Below are 12,409 nucleotides of genomic sequence, written 5' to 3'. Positions count from 1 at the left end.
AGTGAAAACAATCAGATATAAATAGACCCTCTCTCTCCTGGTGTGAGGAACAGTTCTGTTTGCAGGCATTTGACCTGCTCAAGCATTATAGCCCTGTTAATGGAACACTGCCGTCTAAGGTAACACGCCTGCTCTTCTGTTATATAAACTCAAGGATATTAATGTTAAATTGCAAAATGATTTGTAATGACATGGTTTGCGCCCTTCTGTTTTGCAATGAATGCCTCCAGGTATGAGGATTATGTCATAACAAAATGTTTAATATTTGAAGGTTTATTATGGGAATGAAGTCACTGCATTCCCTTCCAAATCTCTGTGGGTGTTATCAGTTGTCACATGGAATAATTCATTGCTGTTATGTGTTTGCCAAGGACAAAAAAAGAGTTCGAAAACAAACATTATATGTCTAGATAATTGTCTACCATCCACTCAGTTAGTGTGCTTATATTGTTTCATTAGTGCTGGAACTGGAGCTATCTAGAATTTCCGTGTAAGTGGTGATGTATGCTATATCAGTGATTTTTAGTTTGTGATCATTAATGGTCTGGGTGAAGCTGTTAGGGCAGCAGAATCATTTGTGTTTTCCAATTGTTCAGGAAATTAAGATGAGCTACTACTACTAATATCAACAGCAAGTTCACTATGAAGTATCATGTGACTCTGTTTTGTTATTGAATCTCTTGAGAGAAGTTGTGTAGTCATGAGACAGCCCATTAACAGATAACCTTCAGCTGTTTACAGAACTAATTAATTAGGCTTCACTTTGGAATCCCTTTCATAATTGTGAAGAATGTCTGTTTAATGAAGCTCAGAGTTTAATGAACCCACTTTATGGGTATAAAGTATAACTATTGAGCCTCTGTGTAACAGAAGGCCATTTGTTTTCCACTGACTGAATCTTTAAATGTCCCAAATGAACTGCCGGCCTTGCACTAAATAAATAATCAGATTTAATGCAGCCTACATTGTTTATGATAGTTTTTTTCCGCAGTCATTTAAAAGCAATGCAGTCCAATACATCATTTAAAACTTGTCTAGTGTGTTCTGTTTGTCCCACAGTTGACTGGATGTAATCAAATAGATATAGGCCTCCTATGAGTTTGATTAAAAAATGTAAAATAAAACGAACCATATTTGGTTAGATAAACTGCACAAATGTCTTTTTTTTTTACATTATACTGAAAAAAAGGTGTGCTGGATTTACATGATTTAATCATGTACATCGGTTTCACATGATTCAATTAAAGGGTTAGTTCACCCAAAAATGAAAATTATTTAATTAATTGCTCCCCATCATGTCGTTGGACACCCGTAACACCTTCGTTCATCTTCGGAACACAAATAAAGATATTTTTGTTGAAAGCTGATGGCTGAGAAAGGCTTCAGAAAGGCCTCCATTGGCATTCAGTATATTTCCATTGACCCACTCACAAGACCCATAAAGGCACTAAAGACTTTGTCACAAAGTCCATCTCACTACAGTGGCTGTACAATAATTTTGCGAAGAGACGAGAATAGTTTTTGTGCTCCTCCACTTCCAGGTCATGTACAGTGCCTTGCGAAAATATTCGGCCCACTTGAACTTTGCAAACTTTTGCCACATTTCAGGCTTCAAACATAATGATATGAAACTGTAATTTTTTGTGAAGAATGAACAACTGGAACACAATCATGAAGTGGAACGAAATTTATTGGATATTTCAAACTTTTTGAACAAATCAAAAACTGAAAAATTGGGCGTGCAAAATTATATTCGGCCCCTTTACTTTCAGTGCAGCAAACTCTCTCCAGAAGTTCAGTGAGGATCTCTGAATGATCCAATGTTGACCTAAATGACTAATGATGATAAATAGAATCCACCTGTGAGTAATCAAGTCTCCGTATAAATGCACCTGCACTGTGATAGTCTCAGAGGTCCGTTTAAAGTGCAGAGAGCATCATGAAGAACAAGGAACACACCAGGCAGGTCCGAGATACTGTTGTGGAGAAGTTTAAAGCCGGATTTGGATACAAAAAGATTTCCCAAGCTTTAAACATCCCAAGGAGCACTGTGCAAGCGATAATATTGAAATGGAAGGAGTATCAGACCACTGCAAATCTACCAAGACCTGGCCGTCCCGCTAAACTTTCAGATCATACAAGGAGAAGACTGATCAGAGATGCAGCCAAGAGATGCGGCCCATGATCACTCTGGATGAACTGCAGAGATCTACAGCTGAGGTGGGAGACTCTGTCCATAGGGACAGGGAAGATGGTTAAAATTGATGGGAAGATGGATGGAGCCAAATACAGGACCATTCTGGAAGAAAACTTGATGGAGTCTGCAAAAGACCTGAGACTGGGACGGAGATTTGTCTTCCAACAAGACAATGATCCAAAACATAAAGCAAAATCTACAATGGAATGGTTCAAAAATAAACATATCCAGGTGTTAGAATGGCCAAGTCAAAGTCCAGACCTGAATTCAATCGAGATTCTGTGGAAAGAACTGAAAACTGCTGTTCACAAACGCTCTCCATCCAACCTCACTGAGCTCGAGCTGTTCTGCAAGGAGGAATGGGCAAACATTTTAGTCTTTTGATGTGCAAAACTGATAGAGACATACCCCAAGCGACTTACAGCTGTAATCGCAGCAAAAGGTGGCGCTACAAAGTATTAACTTAAGGGGACCGAAAATAAGTTTGCACGCCCAATTTTTCTGTTTTTGATTTGTTAAAAAAGTTTGAAATATCCAATAAATTTCATTCCACTTCATGATTGTGTTCCACTTGTTGTTGATTCTTCACAAAAAATTCAGTTTTCATATCAATATGTTTGAAGCCTGAAATGTGGCAAAAGGTCGCAAAGTTCAAGGGGGCTGGATATTTTCGCAAGGCACATGTATTGACCGGTGGAGCTGCGTCATATTCGTGTGTATGCGTCGAGTTCGCGTCAATAACTTAGTGGATAAAGTAGTTATTTTGATTTTTGTGCGCACAATAACTATTTTCGTTGCATTGTAAAATTATTGTACAGCCACTGTAGTGAGATGGACTTTGTAATGTTGTCTTTAGTGGGTCTTGTGAGTGGGTCAGTGGAAATATACTGAATCCCAATGGAGGCCTTTTTGAAGCCTTTCTCAGCCATCAGTTTTCAACAAAAATATCTTCATTTGTGTTCCGAAGTGAACGAAGGTGTTATCCTTTAACCCTTTAAGTTAAACAAACATAATTTGTTCACATAACTTCAACATCATGGAATGAAGTAATTTTTAAGTAACTCTCGTGATTTTAATAACAATAGTGGTGTGCACAGGGGGGCTTGAGACCCTGCCTCTTTAATCAAATCACAAGCTTTTTTTGTTTTTGTATATTTCTGTGGTCTTTTGACTGCTTTATAAGACTGTACTAACTAGCTTTCATGCTGTTAGTCAGCAATAGCACATAATGAACATGTCAAGTATGAAAAGCTCTTTAATAACATGTGCTGTCTCAGTCCACTTCCTAAGCATTCGCTCTGCTCTTCTCCACTACCGTAACCCTGTATAATTTAAATGGTTCTAATTATTCCATCATAATTAAACATTGAACACTATTCAACGTTAAAAAGTCTCCCCCTTATTTAATTTTGCCAAAAAAAACACCTAAAATAACACTTAAGTTCAAAAATTGTACTCTTCTCGTCAAGTCCCAAGCAAAGCATGCTGGGATCTACTAGCCTAAAAATCTAGACGCACCCTAGCGACAGCAAATCTAATCTGCCCGCGAGTGTCGTCTACAACCTCCCGCGATCTCTCTTGAAGCCAATACGGAAGTAATGTAAACTACAATTCCTCAACAGGTTCCAGAAGGGAGCATAATCTTATTGAGCGCCATGTTAAAACATGGGAACTACAGTTTCAACAAAAATCTTGTTTGAGTACGTGATTGGTTCACATTAACCCCAAATAATGTAAACGAATAGATTGCACATTTATGAGAATTACATTAGTCGAAAGCAAAGAAATAACGTTTAGAAGAGAAACGCAATTTTGTTGCTATCTATACATAAATGCTAGCTATGATAATAGCGTTAGCAAGGTCGGCCATTCTCGCCTCCTAAAAATAGAGTAATATATCCACGGATTGCTATGAAAGGGTTAGTTGACTCAAAAATGAAAATTCTGTCATTAATTACTTACCCTCATGTCGTTTGACACCCGTAAGACTTCATTCATCTTCGGAACACAAATGAAGATATTTTTGTTGAAATCCGATGGCTCAGACCGGCTCAGACAGACCTTCATTGACACCAGTGTCATTTCCTCTCTCAAGACCTACTAAAGAAGTCATTACAAAGCCCATCTAACTACAGTGGTTCTACAATAATTTTATGAAGCGATGAGAATAGTTTTTGTGCGCAAAAAACAACAACTAAATAGTGATGGGCAGATTTCAAAACACTGCTTCGTAAAGATGCGTTATGAATCAGTAGGTGCTATTACATGGAGTAATCGGTTTAAAAGTCCAATCTGAATGAAAATGCTCCATATAAACACCTCAATTGGAATAAAAATGCCCAAACCGAAAAAAATTGTAATCGGTTTGAGACAACCGATCAACTGAAAATTTTCACCATGTAAATGAACTGACCCGATTACTTTGAGTGTATGTGATGTAGGCCTACGTCATATGTACACTTGTTACGAAATAAAAAGTTTACTTCTCAGAAAAATTTACTTTCCTCTCTTGTCAAAATATAGCCTGTGAGCTGCTGGAGAGGACAGTCAACTTGTCTAATGCAGCAGACAAACTGTTTGCGCATGTCACAAAATGATTCCGATTGAAAGTCGGCACATGCAAACCTCAGATCGGTTTAGATAACTTTTTATGTAAACAGCCCACTGAATCTTTCATTCGGAATGATTTTAATCGGAATGACAAATGCATGCATGCAAACGTGATGATTCAGATCGCCAAAGTCACGTGATTTCAGCAGTTTGGTGGTTTAACACTCGAACCAAATAATTAATCCATACGCTGATTCATTAAGAACACGTCTCTTAAATTAAGAGGCTGGTGTTTTGAAACCGACCATCTCTTTGCGTCGCTTCATAAAATTATTGTAGAGCCACTGTAGTGAGATGGACTTTGTAACGGCGTCTTTAGTAGGCTGCCTTTAATAGGTCTTGAGAGAGGAAATATTGGTGTCAGTGAAGGCCTTTCTGAGCCATCGGATTTCAACAAAAATATATTAATTTGTGGTCCGAAGATGAATAGCTTGTCTTACGGGTCTCGAACGATGAGGGTAACTAATGCCAGCATTTTTATTTTGGGGTGAACTAAGTTAACCCTTTAAGTGGAAATACTGATGGTGTTTAAAAAAACGACAGAACTCTCTATATTCGTTGTTTTGGCATAGTTAGTGCTCAACGAAGCTAATAGAGTTTATTTGTAGTATACTGGGAAAAAGTGCATAGTTGGATACCATAGGAATACCAATGATTTGTTAACTAACAACAGTTTAATTCAAGCTTTTAGTTGAACTACATTTCCTGCACGTCCTTGCTGCAAATGAACCACAAGGTGTCACTGTACAGCCATTTAAAATAACGATAGTGCACACAGTGCGCCCACCTGCTAAAAGTCAAGATAATTCATAATAACATATTGTGGCACAATGACATTTAGTTGTGTTTAGTTTAAGTGTGCCGTACTAATACTTGACATAACCACATAACCATATCGTACTCTCTATGAAGGACACAATGATCTCTGGTCATCTGATTTCATAGGGTGAGTAGGCGTGGGCCTTAAAGAGGACATTTACACTCTATGAGAGCTGACAGTTGTGGAGGAGTGACAAACAGCTAGCAGCCTTTATTTAATATTTTGGCAGGGCAGAGAACAATAATTTCTCATTGCTTTACTGTCCCACCCTGGTTTCTCTTGTCATATGAGATGAGAAATAAAATCATCTCATACATGCAGAATCCCCATGTAGTGCAGTTTGTGCCAATACATTACAAACATCTGTCATGATATGCCATGATCCATGTTTGTCTTTGCTGCATTAGAAGGTAATTGTGTATTGTCATGTTGAAACGCATGCTGTATTTCCATTGCAATATGTAGTACAATGACTTCACTCATCTGGTCTGGGCTGGGGAGGAGCATTTCCAACCGTAATGCAATTTCAGCCTTTTACTGTTGGTGGGCAGAGTTATTCAATATGGTATATTGATCAACGAGAGTAATCCTGACAGTCAGGCTTGTAACGTGAGGTCCTAGTAAAAGCAAGTGGTTCACACTGTGAAGCAAAGCACAGCTACTTTTGTTCTATCCCATTAGGGTAGCAATGTGATTTATGAGCCCTGTATTTTGAACTGTCCACTAATTGGTTTGACCTGTGAACTAGTCTTGTTATTGGATTTAGCTATACTGTAGCATTATACAATTAAGGTGTAAGTCTATGAGGACTAGCCTATATAGTTTACAGAATATAACCTCTTTCCAAAATTACTAAGGATGCATGACATATAGGTACTGTATGGGCCAATTTGTTTTATTTTATTATTGAATATGTATTGGATATTTATTTGTGCATGCTCATTTTGCCAATTAAAAAAAAAATCAAAATAAAACTCACTTAGAGTTTAAGAGATAGTTCACCCAAAACTGAAAATTATCACAAAATGTTCTCACCCTCAAGCCATCCTATAGGTGAATATGACATTCTTCTTACAGACGAATGCAATTGGAGATATTAAAAAAATGTCCAGGCTCTTCCACGATTTATAATGGCAGTGAATGGTAGCCCTAAATTTAAAGTTAAAAAAAGTACATCCATCCTTTATTAACATACTCCACATGGCTCTGGGGTGTTAATAAAGGCCTTCTGAAGTGAATTATTTTTTTTTATACTTAAATCTGTATAAAGTAAAATGGCTTGGAAGAGGACATATAGAACTCTGATTATATTCGTCTGAAAAAAAAATGTCATATACAGCTATGGCTTGAGGGTGATGCAATTTTTGGATAAACTATCCATTTAAAAAGAAGTTGAAAAGTCCTATTTATAAAAAGTGTTCCTTTAAAGGAACAGTATGTAAGAAATGTATTTCATTAACAGACATTAGACATTAAGAAATCATGTTAATTTCAAATACTTCTATCACTGACAACAGTAGTTCGGCCAGGATATTGTCATTTAAAAGTTGTTGTTGCAGCCCTCAACTGATGTTGATGTTGACATGTTGTGTTTTGGCCTGAAGCTCCATCCTCCACCCAGTGTTGTAGTCGAGACCAGCTCATTCGAGTCCGAGTTGAGTCCAAGTTCAGAGAGGGTCGAGTCCGAGTTGAGACAGAGTTCAGAGAGGGTCGAGTCCAAGTTGAGACAGAGTTCAGAGAGGGTCGAGTCCGAGTTGAGACAGAGTTCAAAGAGGGTCGAGTCCGAGTCGAGACAGTTCAAAAAGGGTCGAGTCCGAGTTGAGACAGAGTTCAGAGAGGGTCGAGTCCGAGTCGAGACAGAGTTTAGAGAGGGTCGAGTCCGAGTCGAGACCGAGACCAGAGAGGGTCGAGTCAGAGTCGAGACAGTTCAAAAAGGGTCGAGTCCGAGTTGAGACAGAGTTCAGAGAGGGTCGAGTCCGAGTCGAGACCAAGACCAGAGAGGGTCGAGTCCGAGTCGAGACCGAGACCATAGAGGGTTGAGTCCGAGTCGAGACAGTTCAAAAAGGGTCGAGTCCGAGTCGAGACCGAGACCAGAGAGGGTCGACTCCGAGTCGAGACAGTTCAAAAAGGGTCGAGTCCGAGTTGAGACAGAGACCAGAGAGGGTCGAGTCCGAGTTGAGACAGAGTTCAGAGAGGGTCGAGTCCGAGTTGAGACAGAGTTCAAAGAGGGTCGAGTCCGAGTTGAGACAGTTCAAAAAGGGTCGAGTCCGAGTTGAGACAGAGTTCAGAGAGGGTCGAGTCCGAGTCGAGACAGAGTTTAGAGAGGGTCGAGTCCGAGTCGAGACCGAGACCAGAGAGGGTCGAGTCAGAGTCGAGACAGTTCAAAAAGGGTCGAGTCCGAGTTGAGACAGAGTTCAGAGAGGGTCGAGTCCGAGTCGAGACCGAGACCAGAGAGGGTCGAGTCCGAGTCGAGACAGTTCAAAAAGGGTTGAGTCCGAGTCGAGACCGAGACCAGAGAGGGTCGAGTCCGAGTCGAGACAGTTCAAAAAGGGTCGAGACCGAGACCAGAGAGGGTCGAGTCCGAGTCGAGACAGTTCAAAAAGGGTCGAGTCCGAGTCGAGACCGAGACCAGAGAGGGTCGAGTCCGAGTCGAGACAGTTCAAAAAGGGTCGAGTCCGAGTCGAGACAGAGACCAGAGAGGGTCGAGTCCGAGTCGAGACAGAGACCAGAGAGGGTCGAGTCCGAGTCGAGACAGAGTTCAGAGAGGGTCGAGTCCGAGTCGAGACAGTTCAAAAAGGGTCGAGTCCGAGTTGAGACAGAGTTCAGAGAGGGTCGAGTCCGAGTCGAGACAGAGTTCAGAGAGGGTCGAGTCCGAGTCGAGACAGAGTTCAGAGAGGGTCGAGTCCGAGTCAAGACAGAGTTCAGAGAGGGTCGAGTCCGAGTCGAGACAGTTCAAAAAGGGTCGAGTCCGAGTCGAGACAGAGTTCAGAGAGGGTCGAGTCCGAGTCGAGACAGTTCAAAAAGGGTCGAGTCCGAGTCGAGACCGAGACCAGAGAGGGTCGAGACCGAGACCAGAGAGGGTCGAGTCCGAGTCGAGACAGTTCAAAAAGGGTCGAGTCCGAGTTGAGACAGAGTTCAGAGAGGGTCGAGTCCGAGTCGAGACCGAGTTCAGAGAGGGTCAAGTCCGAGTCGAGACAGAGTTCAGAGAGGGTCGAGTCCGAGTCGAGACAGAGTTCAGAGAGGGTCGAGTCCGAGTCGAGACAGAGATCAGAGAGGGTCGAGTCCGAGTCGAGACAGTTTAAAAAGGGTCGAGTCCAAGTCGAGACCGAGACCAGAGAGAGCCGGTGCAATTATAGAAATATTTACATAGATTCCTCATTCGACCTTTCCACAGGCAGAAATCTATATATATACACTGCTCTACAGTATCAATCTTACATACACTTCATTTAAACTCTAAAAATAATTTTAAAAACATTTATAATTTTAAATGTAATATTAAGCTACTCTCTTTTTATATATAAGTAAACTGTATGGCTGATATTTTTTTTTAAATTTTTAATTCTTAGTCTTATACTGTTTAACAGTTTATCAGTTTATTTTATCCGCCAGACTTTCAATAGGATATTCCTAAAAATAACCTAAAAATGTACTTCATGTGGTAATATCTAAATAAACTGGCCAAATATATTATTTATTGTGACTTAATCAACTCCATCTCACTATATTGGCTTAAATTCAATGAAGGTCAGAGCAGGTAAAAATAGATCCTGAAGATAAAAACTTTGTGCAGCCATTATTAATAATGACCTGAAACTGTACCCGAGTGTTAAATGAGAAAGAATATGTGCATTTAGAAAGATCTCTATATTTGTTGTATAGGTCTACATAACATCATGTATGTTCTTCTTAATATAATAACTGTGGGATGGGGGAGGGGGTTTCCTTGTTTCCTTGCAGCCAAGTCAGATATGATTAATGTTTTCCCTGCTTCACAGAATACAGAGCTGTGCAAGCAGGAGAACATACCCTTATATAATCATCGCAAAGGAAATGACATTCAAATCACATGTGTACCTACCTACATAGATCACATATCTTTTTAATAAGAACAACAGCCACAATTTGTTTGGCCATATGATTCAGCATTTAAAAAAACGATCAAATTTGGGATTTTAATCTAGTTTAGTGCATTTAGTGCATTTTAACTGTGCTGGCTGGATGCATGAGTGAATTTATGAGCACTGATGTAAGCTTTAATGACATCATCTGAATGGGAACAGCAGGGGGTGGCGCACTCACGTTCTTCTGTGTCCCTGGCTGCTCCCTATATTCCTATTTGCCTGCCTGTTGGTCCATCCTCCCTGGTGCCATCCAGACCTCAGGGGTGATGGAAGCAGGGCCATGACCAGGTGGTGGTCCGGTGTTTGTTGAGAATGAAGCCTCAGGGGAGTCCGCATGGCTGGTTGCCCAGGTCCCCACCCACACCAGCTGTTTCACGAGTCCAAACGGACCGGAAGTGAAGAGAAAAAGCTTTGGGGAATGCAGATCGTGATTTTGAATCTGGGCGGACTGTCCTTGTGTTTGTTTGATATGAGTATATGGATGTGTGACAATGATTATACTGCAAGTTTTCATGTGTAAAAAATAATAATAAATACATTTAAAAGATTACGCCAGAAAACTAACTTTGCTTGGCCCAACAAAACTAGTATTTTTGCTAATTCTGCTGATCTGTTTTTTTTCCATTGATCTGGTACTCTTTCAATGGAAAAATTAACTGCAGTTGTGTATGATGTCATTGAAATGATATCACTGTGGCTTGAGCAACATTGTTTGACTCATAATGATGTTAAATGATTAGCTTTAGAGCAGTGGTAAGTTGGACAAACATTTATTATGCAAGTATGAATCGCAGGCTGAGAATAAATTTTCTGATGTTCAGGAAATGATTGGTGAGCTTCACAAAATATAAAGTGCCTGTAAGAAAATAGCTAAAGCATTGAAAATTCCCATTTCCCAAACAGACTGACCTCATGAAATGGCATATGTATGACACGCCAATTCCAGGACAATGATCCGGAAATGAAGCTTCTACCCTGACCATGGCAGTTCCCTAACCTAAACCCTAGAAAATAAGTGGGTAAACCAAAGAGAAGAAGTACCAACATGGATCTGGGAATCTGAAGGATCTGGAGAGACTCTGTATGGAGGAATGCTCTCTGATCTCTTGGCTGATGACCTCCAAACTCATCAGGCATTTTCAGAGAAGACTCAGAGCTTGGAAAAAGGATGTGCCAATAATTGTGGCCAATGTGAACTAGAGAAAAACACTGAATTCATAAAACGAATTTAGAATTTAGATAGAGGTTAGAATATTGTGAAATTTAATGAAAGATCAAAAGGATTAAAAAAATGCAGATTTATTCTCACAGCTGACTTTTCTCATATTTACCAAGGGTGCCAAATATTGGTGGAGCTGTACTAATAATACTGTATGTATACCAGTATTTGAATGTAAATACTAATAGAAATTTTTGCTAATTTTTTGCTGGGGCGATTTTATTGCCGGTAAATACAACTAAGGGTCTGCTATGCATTATCATGTAAAACAGTTGGTTATAAAATATTAGAAGCAAGAAAGTGTTCAGATGGTTGTGTGAATGCTGTGGGGCAGATGCTAACAAATTCATAATACATGTCTAACCTAACATGAGATTATCCGGTATTCAAAAGTAGTGCAGCTCAGAGTTTAATTTAAGAATAGCGATTCAGAAAGCTTTAACTTCATTAGAACAGGGTTTTCTTTTTCTTTTTTCAATTGACCTGTGTATAGAGATTTCAGTGTCACTGGGGTATTATGTCATCTCTTCACAAAGGGTCATTAATTCACAATATGTATGATTATAAGTTGTTATATAATAATAAGCTTGCACATATATAATAATAATGAGCTGGTTGAGTCTGTGCTTAATATGATTAAATCACTAATAAGAATTGGAGCAGAGGAAGCTGCAGATGCTATTTTAGTCTAAACCTCAGGCACTGGCATGGTCTATTACCCTCAGATTATCAGCACAACCTCCTGACATTGCTTATGACATGTCATTAATGCAGTTGTACTGTTGGAGGAAAAATGTCAGCAGATTACAAACATGCAATTTTTTGAATGTACAGTAAGCATATTATTCTGTAATCCGTACTATTATTGTACTATTTTTAAACGATAGCTTGAGCTAAATGTAAAAGAAAAGGCTATGTAGTTTAACATTTGTAGGTTACCTGGCAAATTATTTTTGCTTCAGCATCCCTTTAAATAAAAAATAATAAAATAAAATACAATAAGACACAATGAAACAAAATACATTTAAAAAAATGGGGAAGCAGCTAAAACAAAATAAAATAATAATAAAGAAAAAATATAATCTTTGGCTCCATAAATCTTTGATTGTGTTTAATCCTAGACTAACTGTATTCAGAGCCAATTCTTCCTTAGTAATAAAGTGCTGTGAATATAAGCGTGGATGTGCAGGAATGTTAATGTGGCAGTCTTTGAATTATACCATATAATTTCCTTTAAAAATAAATAAAAATAACTATAATTGATCCCCAGCAAGCTCCTTTATGCTGTATATTTGTACATCATTTTGTGTTTGTGTTCATGTGCATATGTGTTTGAGTAAGGTACAGCCAGCATAATTGGAGAACAATGGGAGGGTGTAGCTCTGTCCAGCTGCCAGCCGAGGGATCCCCAGACTTACACAGAGATGATGAAGTGATTC

General features: G+C 39.4%; 1 protein-coding gene across 5 annotated transcripts in view; it reads left to right on the top strand.

The window, feature by feature from the left end:
• Positions 1–12,409, top strand: part of eml1 (EMAP like 1) — a 66,008-nt gene that overhangs the window by 604 nt on the left and 52,995 nt on the right. The window lies entirely within an intron of this gene.

This window comes from Pseudorasbora parva, chromosome 10 (genome assembly GCF_024679245.1).
Source record: "Pseudorasbora parva isolate DD20220531a chromosome 10, ASM2467924v1, whole genome shotgun sequence".
Classification (NCBI taxonomy): Eukaryota; Metazoa; Chordata; class Actinopteri; order Cypriniformes; family Gobionidae; genus Pseudorasbora; species Pseudorasbora parva.
Note: the sequence above shows the minus strand (reverse complement) of the source record. Positions and strands in the feature narration are given on the sequence as shown.